At 46.2% G+C, this 13,681-nt stretch overlaps 1 long non-coding RNA gene across 2 annotated transcripts in view; it reads right to left on the bottom strand.

The window, feature by feature from the left end:
• Positions 1 to 6,173: 6,173 nt before the first annotated feature.
• LOC102477938 (uncharacterized) overlaps positions 6,174 to 13,681 on the bottom strand; it is a 60,989-nt gene continuing 53,481 nt past the window's right edge. For both annotated transcript variants that reach the window (XR_003546977.1, XR_001369409.2), the window contains 2 exons: positions 12,704 to 12,753; positions 6,174 to 6,448 (listed from right to left, as the gene is read on the bottom strand). This is a non-coding gene — a long non-coding RNA (uncharacterized LOC102477938). The remainder of the gene's footprint in view (positions 6,449 to 12,703; positions 12,754 to 13,681) is intronic.

Here is a 13,681-nt window from a genome sequence, read left to right as displayed (position 1 = left end):
GAAACAAAGACAAATAAAAAGTCATAATTCTATCAGGAAAAAATAGTATATTTTATATTTTTCATCATGAATATTATCAAGAAACTGCAATAAGTTGATGGAAAATGGAATTAAAGTGAGTGCAATGTTTTTGGAAATCTATGCATAGTTTTCTTATAATATGCACTTTCCATAATCTTTTTGAAGGTCTGTCCTAAGCAATAAAAAAATGTCATTTTTATTTGTAATTTTCCTCATTGGTCCTGCCATTTTCTTTGAGGTCTCCCTGCCCCAGTGTTCTTGATTACATAAAGGTCTCAGACTTGAAATCCACTGCCAGCTCTGTATTCCCAAACAACTATACTATAGTCAAAGATCTTCTAATTCTCAAGAAATAGGCTATAGAAGTCGTCTCTTAAATTTATTATATCAAGCTACTTTTCACTTATTTTCATTTCTGTCTATAAAGGTTAGAAACATTCTTTTCCCATATAGTTTCATGACTCTCTGACATACTCTCGTTGGTATAGTTTCTTCTAAAATCTTTATCAAAGACATGAAAACATCTTATAAAGAGATTTAGATATAAACATAGTAATTAAATATTGAAAGGCTGCAACCCTCAGAGAATAGTTAAAATAACGTGGTATGCCCCAGAAGTGAGAAACAAATGGATGAATTCTTAGAATGGATTAGATTCAAGGAATAGCAGCCATATAAGTTTTGTAGGTCTTTCATTAGCCCTAGAATTTGGTACATTTGCCACAAGAGACTCTACTGTAAGTATATTTTAATGGCATTATTTCATGAGTGGAAAAGATGGAATAGATCAAAATGTTCAAAAAAGAGGAATTCATGCCCATTAAAACCATTCAGACCGACAGGGAGTTAGTCACATCTTCATTGGTTTGACAGTAATAAAACAGTGATGTTTATTACTCCCTAAACCCAGTATGTCCAGCATTATTTTAAGTTGTTCTCTCACACTGAGATTATTGCCTTCAGAGGTGCATTAATTCTGTCAGGTTACTTTCACATAAATCAGTACAAAATGCAATTGTCTGCAAAAGGAAGAATGCTTTTTAAGGCCTTTAACTTCTATGACAGAACAAATTAAATACAAAGAGAACACTTACATTATTTTATCAAAACGAATATAGCTATCATGAATTTAGATATCATAGGATATATGTCATTCTCAACTACTGTATAAAGTCTAGAATTTAGATAAGATATACTCATGACATTATAGTGGTGATTTTGAAACAACTGATTTTGGGTTCCACATTATTTTATTGTAACATGTACATTTCCCAAATGACAGTCATACTAACCTGCCAGTCATATAGAACATTTTGATTTCAACCTATGTGTAGTAGAAAACTACCATCTATGCGGCCAGCAAGTAGTGTGGTGGTTAAGGTGCTGGACTCCCACATGTCTGACTGTGGTTTGAGTCTCACACCTGGTGGGTCGAAAATCACATGGGGAATGTGTGTCTGCATGCCTAAAATACAGATTAGAGAAGGGATTGCTCAGTATGGTCATCATCTCTTAGGGGATGGGGACGAGCCCCCCTTTTTCTTTCTTTGTCTCTCTCTTTTCTTTCTTTTTTTTTTTTGTTTTAAGTTTTTTGCCACAGGGCATGTTTGCTAACCAGAGAAGACAGAGAGATAGAGAAAGTGATAAATCATCCCCCAGGAAATGGCCACACCACAATCCCTTCTCCTCTGTTCTCCTCTTGGAATTTTGGGCAGACATGCATACACATACACCCAGCCTAAGTTTCCAGCTGCCAGGTCCAGGACTTGAACCACAGTTTACCATGTGGGAGTCCAGCGATGTAACCATTACACCATCTGCTGGGCCTATGACATATTTTTCTATGCAAATATGAATCATGACCTTTCCAAAGACACTATATATATGAAGGGATTTTAAAGAATATGGAGAAATGAAAGTATGAGTTATTTTGCTGCAAAAAAAATTTAAATCCATGCATAATTTTCTCATAATGCATATTCCCCATGAACTTTTGGAAGACCCTGGTACTATTGTTTTTCTCCTGTACTTTAATATTTATCAAAAATTTCAAGAAGTAGAAGACTACATATTAAGAGAAGATGAAAGATATCCTTCCCAAAATGTCAGCCTCCTGGTGCTGTTAAACCCAACAATGACCACAATGGTTGAGAACTCGGATCAGCCCACAGATGTTGAAAACTTAGGCTGATAAAAGAATTTGCGGGGACGAACACTGCACCACTACCATTATTTAGGATTGCCCTCGCATGGTGGGAATAAAAGCAGACCCACTTTTAGATGGTTTTATTAGCGTTGTTCAATTCTCTGTCCACAACTGCCCCCAACACACACATGCACCAGGGCAGACCACTGGACTTGGATGTCGTTGCCCACCTACATCTCAGTACTCCCACTTTTCTGTTTGTTTGCTTTGGCCGGAGGGCATGTGCACTTGCCAGAGAGAGGGAAAGTGACAAACACCCCCTGGGGGAAATGGCCCTGCCACAATCCCTTATACTCCATATGCTCCTCGGGATTTTGGGCATGCACTCACGCACTCACACAGCATGATTTTCAAGCCACCAACTCGGGGACTCGAACCATGGTCAGCTATGTGGGAGGGAGTTCAGCACCTTCACCACCACACCCTCTGCCAGGCCTCTACTACACCTTTCCATTGACAATTTCACTGGCCTCAGTGCTCTGACAAAGATCTCAGCAACATCCCCCTTGTGCTACCCAAACCCCATAATGTCTCACTGTCTCGCTGGTTTTGTTACACTGGATTAAAAAGATTAAAAACCTGGGACCAGCAGTTAGTGTAATGGCTATGTCTCTGGACTCTCATGTAGTCGACCGCGGTTTGCAACACGGACTCGGTGGCTTAAAACTCACGCCGGGCGCATGTGCGTGTGTGTCCAAGATCCCGAGAGGAGAACGGAGAAGGGATTGCGGCGTGGCCATCCCCCCTGGGGGGTGATTTCTCGCTTTCTGTCTCTCTGTCTCTCTCTGTCTGGCGAGCGCACGCGCCCTATAGCAAAAACCTCTCCAAAAAAGAATAATAAAAAAAAAAGATTAAAAAGTGATGCCCCTTTACCTGAGAAGAGCCCACCAATATCATATCCCTTTGTCTTCCCACCTCCCAAGCCCAGCTCGGCCTGGGGTTCTAGGGCTTTCCTCTGGCACTTCCCTGGCTTCTAAGACATTCTCTTATTGCTTCCTTCTGGAAAGCAGAGTTTTTACCTCCTTTCAGTCACCAGTTAGCATTATCAAAAATAAAGTAAAAAATGACTTTGTCTCTTGCTTCATCATTTTGCAAAGCGTTCAGCTGAGTCATGTCTAAGGCCCCATGTGAAAGGTTGGCTCCTGGAACTGCAGCGCTCTCTCTTGGGCGTGGCCCTCATCCTGGGGGCTACTTAGATGGGGTTTCCTCGTTTGATATCTTCAGAAAGGTCAGCCCCTGAGACTGCAAGGTGTCTCTCTCTAACATTCCGAGCCGGATTTCCTGGGCAGCGCCCTCCTCGTGCAAACATTCCTATTTGTCATGGCACTGTCTTCAGCCTGTGCAGGAGTCAATTCCAAGAGACAGTTCCGGCTCTGCCCGGGGCAACCCTTCCACTCCACGCCCAGCCTCAGGCCATTCACCACAACCCGGGGTGGAGCGCAGGGTCAGCATCGTTACTATAGACCTCCTTTAGAGATGGGGAAACTGACGTGCCAGGAGTTGGAACGAGCTACTCCTCAGGGTGCAGCTCCCTGCTGAGGCAGAACTGGGACTAGAACACCCCCAGCCCCAACTTCTTATTCACTCCTCCACCCCAACTCCAACGAGCTTGGCTCAGGCTTGGCCCAGGCCCAGGCATCCTGGTTACACAACCAACGTGGAGCATGTACTCGGTTAGAGAGTATAAATAGACACACTGCTTTGCCTCTAAGAATTTATGGTTCAAAAATCACAAGATTTGTGCATGAAGTAACCAGATGTCTTTAGAAATATGGGAAAGTAGTAATAGCACAGAAATAGCTAGTTTCTATGACTTTGTTTGTATATTTTTACATCAGGACATAAAAATCTGTTACCTAAGTCTGGTAACAACATATTTAGGTCCTAAAAAAATTGTACACCAGGGATGAAAAATCTGTGGCACGTGCCCCGAGCGTTGCTGTGGCTGTTCATGACACACCCTGATTGTCTCTTGTCTCTCTGCCCACCTGCCCCAGAGACAGTCTCAGAACCCTTCCTAACATAACACTGTTTAGCGAAAAATCTCACTCAGGATTTCAGCCAGTGGGATTTCATCTCAGTTTGCTGTCCCTGCCACAAATCGTAGGTTTATTAACCCAGGAAATGTGAAATGGGTGAAATTTGGGTTATTTGCCCTTCGGAGGGCTGCTTCCTGGTACATTTTCTCTTCTGTCCACCCACACCCACCTCCAGCCCTAAAACAAAGGCCAGGGGCAGCTAACTAAAATACAAAGAGGCTAATCTTGGTTTGAAACAGAACTGACACAACTGAGAGTGAGAGAACATTTGCACATGTGACAGTAGTTTGCATGAAATCACGGAAATTGCTTCTTTGCAAGGCGCTCCCTCCTGCCCTCCTTCAGAATTCCTGGGGCAGATGTTCTTTGTAAAAACTTTCCAGCCAGATGACTCGAATGTGCCCCGTGCCCTTGAGAACCACGGATTGAGAAATTACCTCTCTGGGCCATTTATCCTTTCTTAGAGGATTAAATCTTGAAGATGGGGGTCAAATCACAAAGAAATTACTTGGGGAAAGGTCGGCCCTAGAAGTGAGTGGTGAGGGAGGGGCTTTGAGCACTACCCATTCCCTCCACCCCTTCTAAGACGTCCTCTCTCCCTACCCTTTCAGGTTGGGCCCACTGTCAACTTTACCAGCACTAAGCACCTGAAAGAAGCCCTGAGCCCTGCCCTGGGTTCGCATCCACTTGAAACCTCAGGATGTGACCTTATTTGGAACTCGAGCCTTTGCAGATGTAACTAAGGATGGAGATAAATACACAGTGGATTGTGGTGGGCTCTCGGTCCAGTGAAGTGCCCTTGTAAGAGACAGCAAAGAGCACAGGGAGGAGGCCTGTGAGGTGGAGGCGGAGCCCAGAGAGCTGCAGTTACTAGGCAAGGGCTACCAAGGCTCGTGAGCAATCGCCAGGAGCAGAAAGCAGTAAGAAGGGATCTCCCCTGGAGCCTTCAGAGGGAGCAGCCCTGCCAGTGTCTGTACTTGGGACTTCGGGCCCCCAGAACTGTGAGTGATAGATTTTTGTTACTTCCCGGCACCAGTGTGGAAAGTCGTTGAAGTCGTTAACAACAGCTTTAGGAGACTAAGAGGTTTTCCAAATAATATGGTTTCTGCCCCCAGGTCTTTATTCAGGCTCTGCGCTAGAAAGAGGGGAAACGGAAACCAAACCAAGATGTGGGTACAAATGTCCTTGTGTTACCAATGAGGAAACTGAGGCACGCTCTCATTCCCAGAGCAGCTATGGGATCCAAGCACTGGGCAGTTAGGTTGTCACTGAAGGAGCCTGAGCCTGTTTCCTATGTAGTCCACTGAGCGACGACTCTAAATGTAAACTGAAGGCCCACAGCAGCCCCGTGAGCTCGGCAGCCCAGTAAATGACCCCTTGGGCCCCTCAGAATGGACACGACCATGGGTTACTGGGTGCTGGAAGTAAATCGAGTCATAAAAATGGAAAAACACGGGACCAGCAGTTAGCAGAATGGCTATGTCACTGGACTCCCATGTAGCCGGACTCCCATGTAGCCGACTGCGGTTCAAGTCCCAGACCCAGTGGCTTAAACTCACACCAGGCATGTGTGCGTGCATGCCCAAGATTCCAAGAGGAGAATGGAGGAGAAGGGATTGCCATGTGGCCATCCCCCCTGGGGGGTGATTTCTTGCTTTCTGTCTTTCTGTCTGTCTTTCTGGTGAGCGCACGCGCCCTATAGCAAAAACCTAAAAAACAAACAAACAAAAACCAAAAAAAGGAAAAACATGTATCTCCAGGCCAGCTCGTGGCGTAAGGGTTAAGGCAGCTAGATCCCACATGACTTACTGCTCAGTTCAAATCCCAGACCCAGAGGCTTTGGAAAACATGTTTGGCACCAGTGCACGCATGCCCAAAATCCCAAAAGGAGGGAGGAATGGAGAAGGGATTGTGTGACCATTCCCCATGGAGGGTGCATTCTCACTTTCTCTCTCTCTTCCTGAAGGCATGTGCCTTCTGGCAAATTACAAAAGCAAAAAAGAAAGGCAGTCAGTTCCTTTCGTACACAATGGTGCAGTGAGAAAGACCATGGGGGCAGGGAAATAAGGGAAATAATCTCTTCCTTAACACCTTGGCGAAACCGCTTCAACAGGCTTAATGACCAGGCACTTCAAGTCACGTGGAGTTAGTTGTGAGGATTCAGTTCATCAGAGCACATTGCCTGAAAAAAAAAAAAAGTTTTAACAATTAATGGCTTAGGATAAAACCCACAGATGCCTTTCTTTCTGTTGTCTAATATATTTTTCAAGGTAATATTTCTCACTGTTTTTTTAGAGCTTCTGAATGCAACCTATATTTCTTTTTCAGTAAGAAAAATCCTCTAGTCTTTTTGCCTTTTCCTTAAATTACAATGATTACTGAAAATAATATAAAAGAATTAGCAACCTACACTGTGTATTTTCTTAAACTTAAATAACCAGTTGGTCAATAATCCTTCATCCCCTTTGGAAAAGAAATCCCTTTTCCAATAAAGAAGGGTCCTCACTGGGGATGAATGAAATCTCCATGGCATTGTTTATTTCCCTCCGGTGGCCAGCGGGGGAGCTGTTGTCAGAGAACACAGAGATTCTAGACAACGCAACCCTGGTGTCCTTGGGCTTCCCAGCTGGCAGGAGCTGGAGTCTGCAAAGATCAGGAAAGGCGGGTCAACAAACAACCTGAAAATGTGAACAGAGCCTCCGACGGCAGCACCTGGCATCAGTGTCCACCTTCTCCAGGACAGAGCCCACTTGTGGCTGGCGCATTTGCCTCTGGGGTTCCTGGTGCATCCCTGAGAATGACTCAGAGGCCCTGCTGAGACAAGGAATGCCCAGAGGCTGTTGTGGGTCAGCTTCTCTCTTCAAGGGAAAAATGCAGCTGGAGGAAGCGGTGTCTGAGTAGGAGGAGAGGCCAGTGAAGGGTTGGGGGTGGCACAGTGGTGGCATGGCTGACCCCACATGGAAAGGGCCTGGGCTCACAGGCTGTGACCTCCCTGAGTGTGCCAGGCTTGCTTAGGCTGGTGCAGAGATCAGGGCTGGCTTGGACTAAGGGCAGGTCGTGGTTTTGGGGGTGCCTGTCTCTCTCATCTCTCTTGCTCGTGGAAGAGGCAGGTGAGGAAACTTAAAAAAAGAGAAGAAGAAGAAAAGAAAGAAGGAAGCAGCAATAAGTCTTCTGGTGACAGGTTTCCAAGAAAGGGAGTAGCCCACACGGTGCCACTCAAAGGGCTGCCCGGCCTAGATAACCTGGAGTCTTGTGACTACTCGGATCTTCCTCTGGGCAGGCTCCACCACCATCCTGGCAACAGAAGAGCTAAATAGATGCACAGAACATGGCAGAATTGTTGCTACCTGAATGGGTTCCAGGGGGAGCTATTTTGTATTCTCTTCTCTTTTTTTTTCGGAGAGGTTTTTGCTATAAGGCACATGCACTCACCAGAAAGAGAGACAGACAGAGAGACAGAAAGCGAGAAATCACCCCCCAGGGGGGATGGTCACACCGCAGTCCCTTCTCCTCCATTCTCCTCTCGGGATCTTGGGCACGCATGCACACGTGCCTGGTCTGAGTCTAAGCCACTGGGTCCAGGACTTGAACTGCGGTTGACTATGTGGGAGTCCAGCGACACAGCCATTACGCTAACTGCTGGTCCCTATTTTGTATTCTCTTGAGACACACTAGCCGTATGCTTTATTTGTATAACTGCAGAACCATGTTCTTGGCCAGCTGGAAAGGTGTGTGGAACACAGTCCCAATGGAGGCAACTTGCTCCTGGGCCAGCACGTTTCCCAGGATGCCGGGTGGAGATTCACTCCAGAAAGATGGTACATTCCTAAGTCAGAAGAGACCCGCAAAGCTGCCTGGGGAAGGGCCACACTGTGGGGTAGGGACAGCGTTCATGAGCCCTGGCCTGGGTCTGGATCCAGTTCTTCTGCTGAGCTGCTGTCAGCTGGAGAAACAGCCCCAGTCAGCTCCCCTCCAGGAGGGCCGGCTGTGCTCTGTGGCCACCTGCGTCTCCTCTCTTTCTGAGGTTCCCTGATCTCTTACCCTCAGACCACGACCAGATGCCCACTGGTTCTCTTGAAGGGTTCAAAACTATTCCTAGCCCTTAAATGTTCCTAAATGAAAAAGAAGAGAACTTAGAGGTAACCAGCTTCCCAACCTGTAAGTAGTAAGCTTTAAGAACAAAACAAAATAAAAATAAATAAATAAATAAATAAATAAAACAAAACAAAAAAAAACAAAAACAGCTTCTGGGGCCAGCAAGAGGCATGGGGGTTCAAGGCTCTGAACTCCCATATGGCCAAGTACAGTTCGAGTCCTGGACCTGGTGGTTTGTTTTCTCTCTTTCTGTCTCTCTCTCTGGTGAGTGTGTGCCCTATAGCAAATTTTAAAAAGAGAGTAACAGCTTCTTTTGAGGGGAGTCCGCAAAAAATGAATCCACTGGAAATAAAGAGGTGGCAGTTCAGGTCGCAAGAGAATGTGTAAGGAGCATCTTCAGGAAGGCTGTTTAAGATGAGGCCTTGTGGATTTCCTCCCCATAAATTGCCACAAAACTACAGAAGCAAACCAGCAACCATGCTGTTTGCTGCGAGACCATGTGAACTGCAGCCGAGAAGGGGCGGGGAGAGTAAAATACCACCCTCGCCTTCCAATTATGCTATGATAACAGTTTAAATTTTTTGAGTAAACAATTATCTCTGTGGGTTTAATGAAAAAAACAAAACACAGCACAACACCCATTAGTCATCTGTCTGAGGTGAAGCTTAAATATATATTTAACATGTGTGCTTTTTATCTGGCGCCCTGGTTCGGAGTGGGGTAGAAGCTGTTCATACCTCCCGGGGGCAAATGGCTAGTTCCCTTTGGTAAATTAGGTTTTGGTTTTCATTTCCTGTTAGGATCTTCGTCTAGGGTTTTTAAGTTATTTTGAACCAAAGGCAAGAGTGGAGTGGGGTGTGTGAGTGTCTCATTGCACCTTGTGTGAGAATCAGGCAGGTGTTCTTCCACTGGGCCCAATTTACAAGGAAACTGCCACACTAATGTGCTCTGAACTAGTAGGGAGGCAGGCAACAGAGATTTGGAGAAGCCCATCTGTCTTTAAGAGTGAGGCCAGCAGGCGGCATAGTGGTTAAGGTACTGGACTCCCATACAGCTGGTCATGATTTGCGTCTCAGACCTGATAGCTTGAAAATCATGCCAGGCATGTGTGCATGTGTGCCCAAGATCCCAAGAGGAGAAAGGAGAAGGGATTGCAGTGTGGCCGTTCCCTCTCTGGGAGTGGTGATGGTTTGCTTCCACTTTTTCTCTGCCTCTCCAGCAAGCACACACACCCTACAGCAAAAATCTCTCCAAAAAATAAGACAAGTAGCGAGGCCTCCCTACAATGTTTGCACCAGAGTGAAAGCAAAAGCTTTGTGGACAGTATCAGTAGATGCAATGCAGCGATAAGACGGAGAGGTGAGTCGTAGTTTCTCTTTAATTGTAGGAAGTCAAATTAGGCCTTTTGTCTAGGGGTGGTGTCTTTCCAGCTGCCTGCTTGCTCAGTGATGACCATTCTAAGAAATTAAAGAGGTGTCCAGCCCCAGATCCTAGTGGTTGAGGAGCAGAATTGGACTCCATGTGGCTGACCAGGGTTTGAATCCCCTCCCTGCCAGCTTGAAAAAGGCACGTACGCTCGAAATCCCAATAGGATGGAGAAATGAAGAGGTGGTGCCCCAAGCACGCCCCATTCAGGGTGCTTTTTTGCTCTCCCTCTTTTTCTGTCTCCCTGTCTCTCTGGGGCGATTGCAGGTGATGTTGGTAGCTTTAAAAAAAAAGAAAAAAAATGAAGGGTTGAGCATTTCCTGGATTTTCCTGTAAGGGAGTCTCTATTGGCTCAACTACATCTGCATTCCCTTTCCTATGTGGTATAGGTTCAGGGAGCTGATACTGCCTTGGCGAGAAAGGAAAGTGATTATGGAGGCTTCGGGTAAAATTACAGAGCTCTGTCTTCTACCCAGTGGGGAATGTAGACTCCCTGGTCGCGAGAGGCCAGAGAACTTGCAGAGGCTGGACCCCTTGACCGAGACAGACTGTATTATCAGGCTTTGCGCACGTTGAAACCTGAGCCATTTGGGTGTGATGGGGAAGAATTGTAATGCAAAATTTGGGCTGCAGAGTTTCTCATAGGATACTACTCCATCAAGAACCTTTTTGTCGGGAACCAGCAGTTAGCGTAATGGCTATGTCGCTGCACTCCCCCATAGTCCACTGCAGTCCGTGTCCCGACCCAGTGGCTTAAAACTCACGCCAGGTGCGTGTGCATGGGTGCCCAAGATCCGGAGAGTGGAGGAGAAGGGATTGTGGTGTGACCATCCCCCCGGGGGGTGATTTCTCGCTTTCTGTCTCTATGTCTCTGTCTGTCTGTCTGGCGAGTGCACGCGCCCTATAGCAAAAACCTCTCCAAAAAACAAAGAAAAAAAGAACCTTTCGTCATGTTTTGCTACTAAGTTAGCCAAGTTCCTCATGGGAAAAGAAGATAAAATGTATTGATTTTGTGCCGCCTTCATCTCTCCAGCTCAGCCACCTTGCTGTATCTTGGGGATGTGAACTGATGGTTGTGGGTACCTGCCCAGGTCCCCCAGCTGCTCTGGGTGTTGACTGCTGTGGACTCGGCTGCTCCGATGGAGAACTGTCCAGGCTGGCAGGAGCTGCCTAGCCTCAGGGGTTACTTCTGACCCACATAAGCATCCTGCAGTCAACTGTCTAGGACTGACCGGCCAATCAGGTACAAAAGCCGGTTCCCACTTATGAAGATGAGACAACTCCAGGGCTGGATGGTGGCCCAGAAGTAAAACAGGACACTCTGCAAGGTTGGCCCACATGGGAAGGTTCCAGGTTTGTGTCCTGAGACTCCCCGAGTATGGTGGGCATGTGTTTGCCCATGATCCCTGGCGACCTGAGACTGGGTGTGGATCATGGCATCAAGATCCAGTTGGTGTGCTAGCTTTCTGTCTGTCTGTTTGTCCCTCTCTATCTGTCTCGTTCATGGAAGAAGTAAACCAATAAACTTAATAATAATTTTTTTAAAAAAAAGATGGGCAACTCTGGGGTCAGCAGAGGGCATAATGGTTACATCGCTGGATTCTTCATAGTCACCCATAGTTCAAGGCCTGGACCCAGCAGCTTAAAATTCATGCTGGGCACATGTGCATGCATGCATGCCCAAAATCCCAAGGAGAATGGAGGAGAAGGAATTGCAGCATGGCCACCCCTCCCAGGGGGGTGATCTCTCCCTATCTGTCTGTCTCTCTGTCTCTCAAGCAAGAACATGTACCCTATAGCAAAAATCTCTCTCTCTAAAAATAAATAAATAAATAAGTAAGTAAGTAAATAAATAAATAAATAAATAAAAAGGATGACTGAGGAGCAGTTCGTATTCGTGTTCTGGGGTTCCCTGGGGCTGGGCTGCAGCCGGAATCCAGTGAAGACCACTTCTTTGCACAACCTTCTTCTGCCCTAGCCTGCTTCCTGTCTGTCCTTCTCAGGGGGATATTTCCCCAATAAGTGAGATTCATGGGGATCCCCATCTTAGCTCTGCTTCTAGCAAACTGTCCTAGGACAGAGTGCTTGTGCAGAAGATAAGACTCCTGTCTCCACCCGCAAGAGGAATTCAGTAGGCCTGAGTAAGACTTTGGGAGCTGGTGTTTACTAAGTACTGCAGGTGATTCTGATGATGAGCAAAGACCCACACGGGGCAGAGGGGAGGGAGAGCAAAGGGCACGACTGGTAAGTGAGGGGTGAATTAACCAAGGGCCAAGGCTGGGGCTGCCTGCAGAGGGAGCTGCCTGCAGAGGGAGCTGCCTGCAGAGGGAGCTGCTGATGCTTGGGGTAGACTGACCTCAGCCCTGGTTTCTCGTAATGCCCTTGACTCTTAGAGAAGGCAAATTTTTCTTTGAGTTAAGCAACCTTAGGCCCCAATCATTCCTTGGAGAGTTTTGCGCAAGAAGTCACAAAGGCCTGGGCAAAACATTCAGCCTTCTGGCTGAATCCTGCATTTGGAGGTGGAGGCCTGATTCTCTCAAGAGTGACTGCGGTGCTTAAGAGTTACCCAAGCTGTGTTGGGAGGGCAGCATCCGCCCTTCTTAATAAGATGTGTCCAACTAACCCCAGTGTTCAGCTTTGTGGTGCTGAGCACTGACTGAGGAGCTGACGCCAGGAAAACAGCATGGCTTCCAAGAAAAGGCTTGTTACCAAAGCCAAAGCTTAAGGCAGCAATAGCAACGTTGATTTATAACGGGGACTATTTGTACATGATTACTAAAATATTGATTGTACATTCAGCAGGGTGCTTAAATTAAAGTCTGGTAACACACCAAAAGAACCTTATTGCAAACACATACTATTTAGCCCATTTCTGCAATAATTTGGTGGAATTTCATAGCACTTCAGTTCGACTTACTGAGCATTGCCTTCAATGATTATGGCTTAGCTGTTGTCCTTCAGGAGCACCTGGTAGAGACATAAAACAGTGATTTTAATTCTCTGTCAGCTCTGAGGGGGTGGGGGTGTAAATAAATCCAACAGAAGAGCTCAGGGAAAGCTTCCAAGATGAGAGCCCGGAGGGAGGAGAGGACCCCAGGCACAGAAAAATGGAATCCCAGACAAGGTGGGGTGGAAGGAGCTTTAGGGATTACATCAAAGCTGCATTTACTGTTCAGTTCTATTTGAATTCATAGCCACTAATTTCACGTGCTGCCTGGCATCACCTGCCATTACCCTGCGGTCTCCAGGAACTGCCCTTATTACCTAAGCCCCGCAACACACGCGCACTCTGTGCCGAACACTGGCCTCCACTAAGAGGTCAAGCAGGTCAAGTGGTCCCCACCCCAGGGTGTCTGTACTTGCTATTCCCTCTGCCTCTAATACTCTTCCCTTTCATATTTTCATGGGTCCTCCTTCATCTCTTCTGAATCTTTACCCAAATGTCAACTTTTCAGCCAGAACTTTTATATACTTCCTATTTAAAGCTCAGTTATACACACGCCTGGTCTTCTCTATCCCCACTCCCTGAGTTAGGGTTTTCACAATATTGTACTATCAATGTTGCTTGCTTGTTACAATCTATTTTTATTACAAACCTGTGTGTAAGCAGGAATTTTTTTCTGTTTTGTTTATCACTGTCTCCCTGGGGCCTAGAATAATCATCAACTATGGCAAACAATGGATGAATATATTTTTCAAGGAATAAATAAAATAGTATCTCCATCTGAACCTACCCATTGAATTGGTTTTTAAAAGTTATTTTTGGGCTAGCAGGTGGTGGGGAGATTGAGATGCTGGACTCCCACATGGCCGACTGCGGTTCAAGTCCCAGACCAGGCAGCTTGCTTTCTCACTTTCTTGTTCTCTCCATCTCTCTCTGGTGAACTCATGGATC

The sequence above is a fragment of the Tupaia chinensis genome, unplaced genomic scaffold (genome assembly GCF_000334495.1).
Source record: "Tupaia chinensis unplaced genomic scaffold, TupChi_1.0 Scaffold000065_1, whole genome shotgun sequence".
Lineage (NCBI taxonomy): Eukaryota > Metazoa > Chordata > Mammalia > Scandentia > Tupaiidae > Tupaia > Tupaia belangeri.
This window is presented reverse-complemented; position numbering and strand designations above follow the sequence as displayed.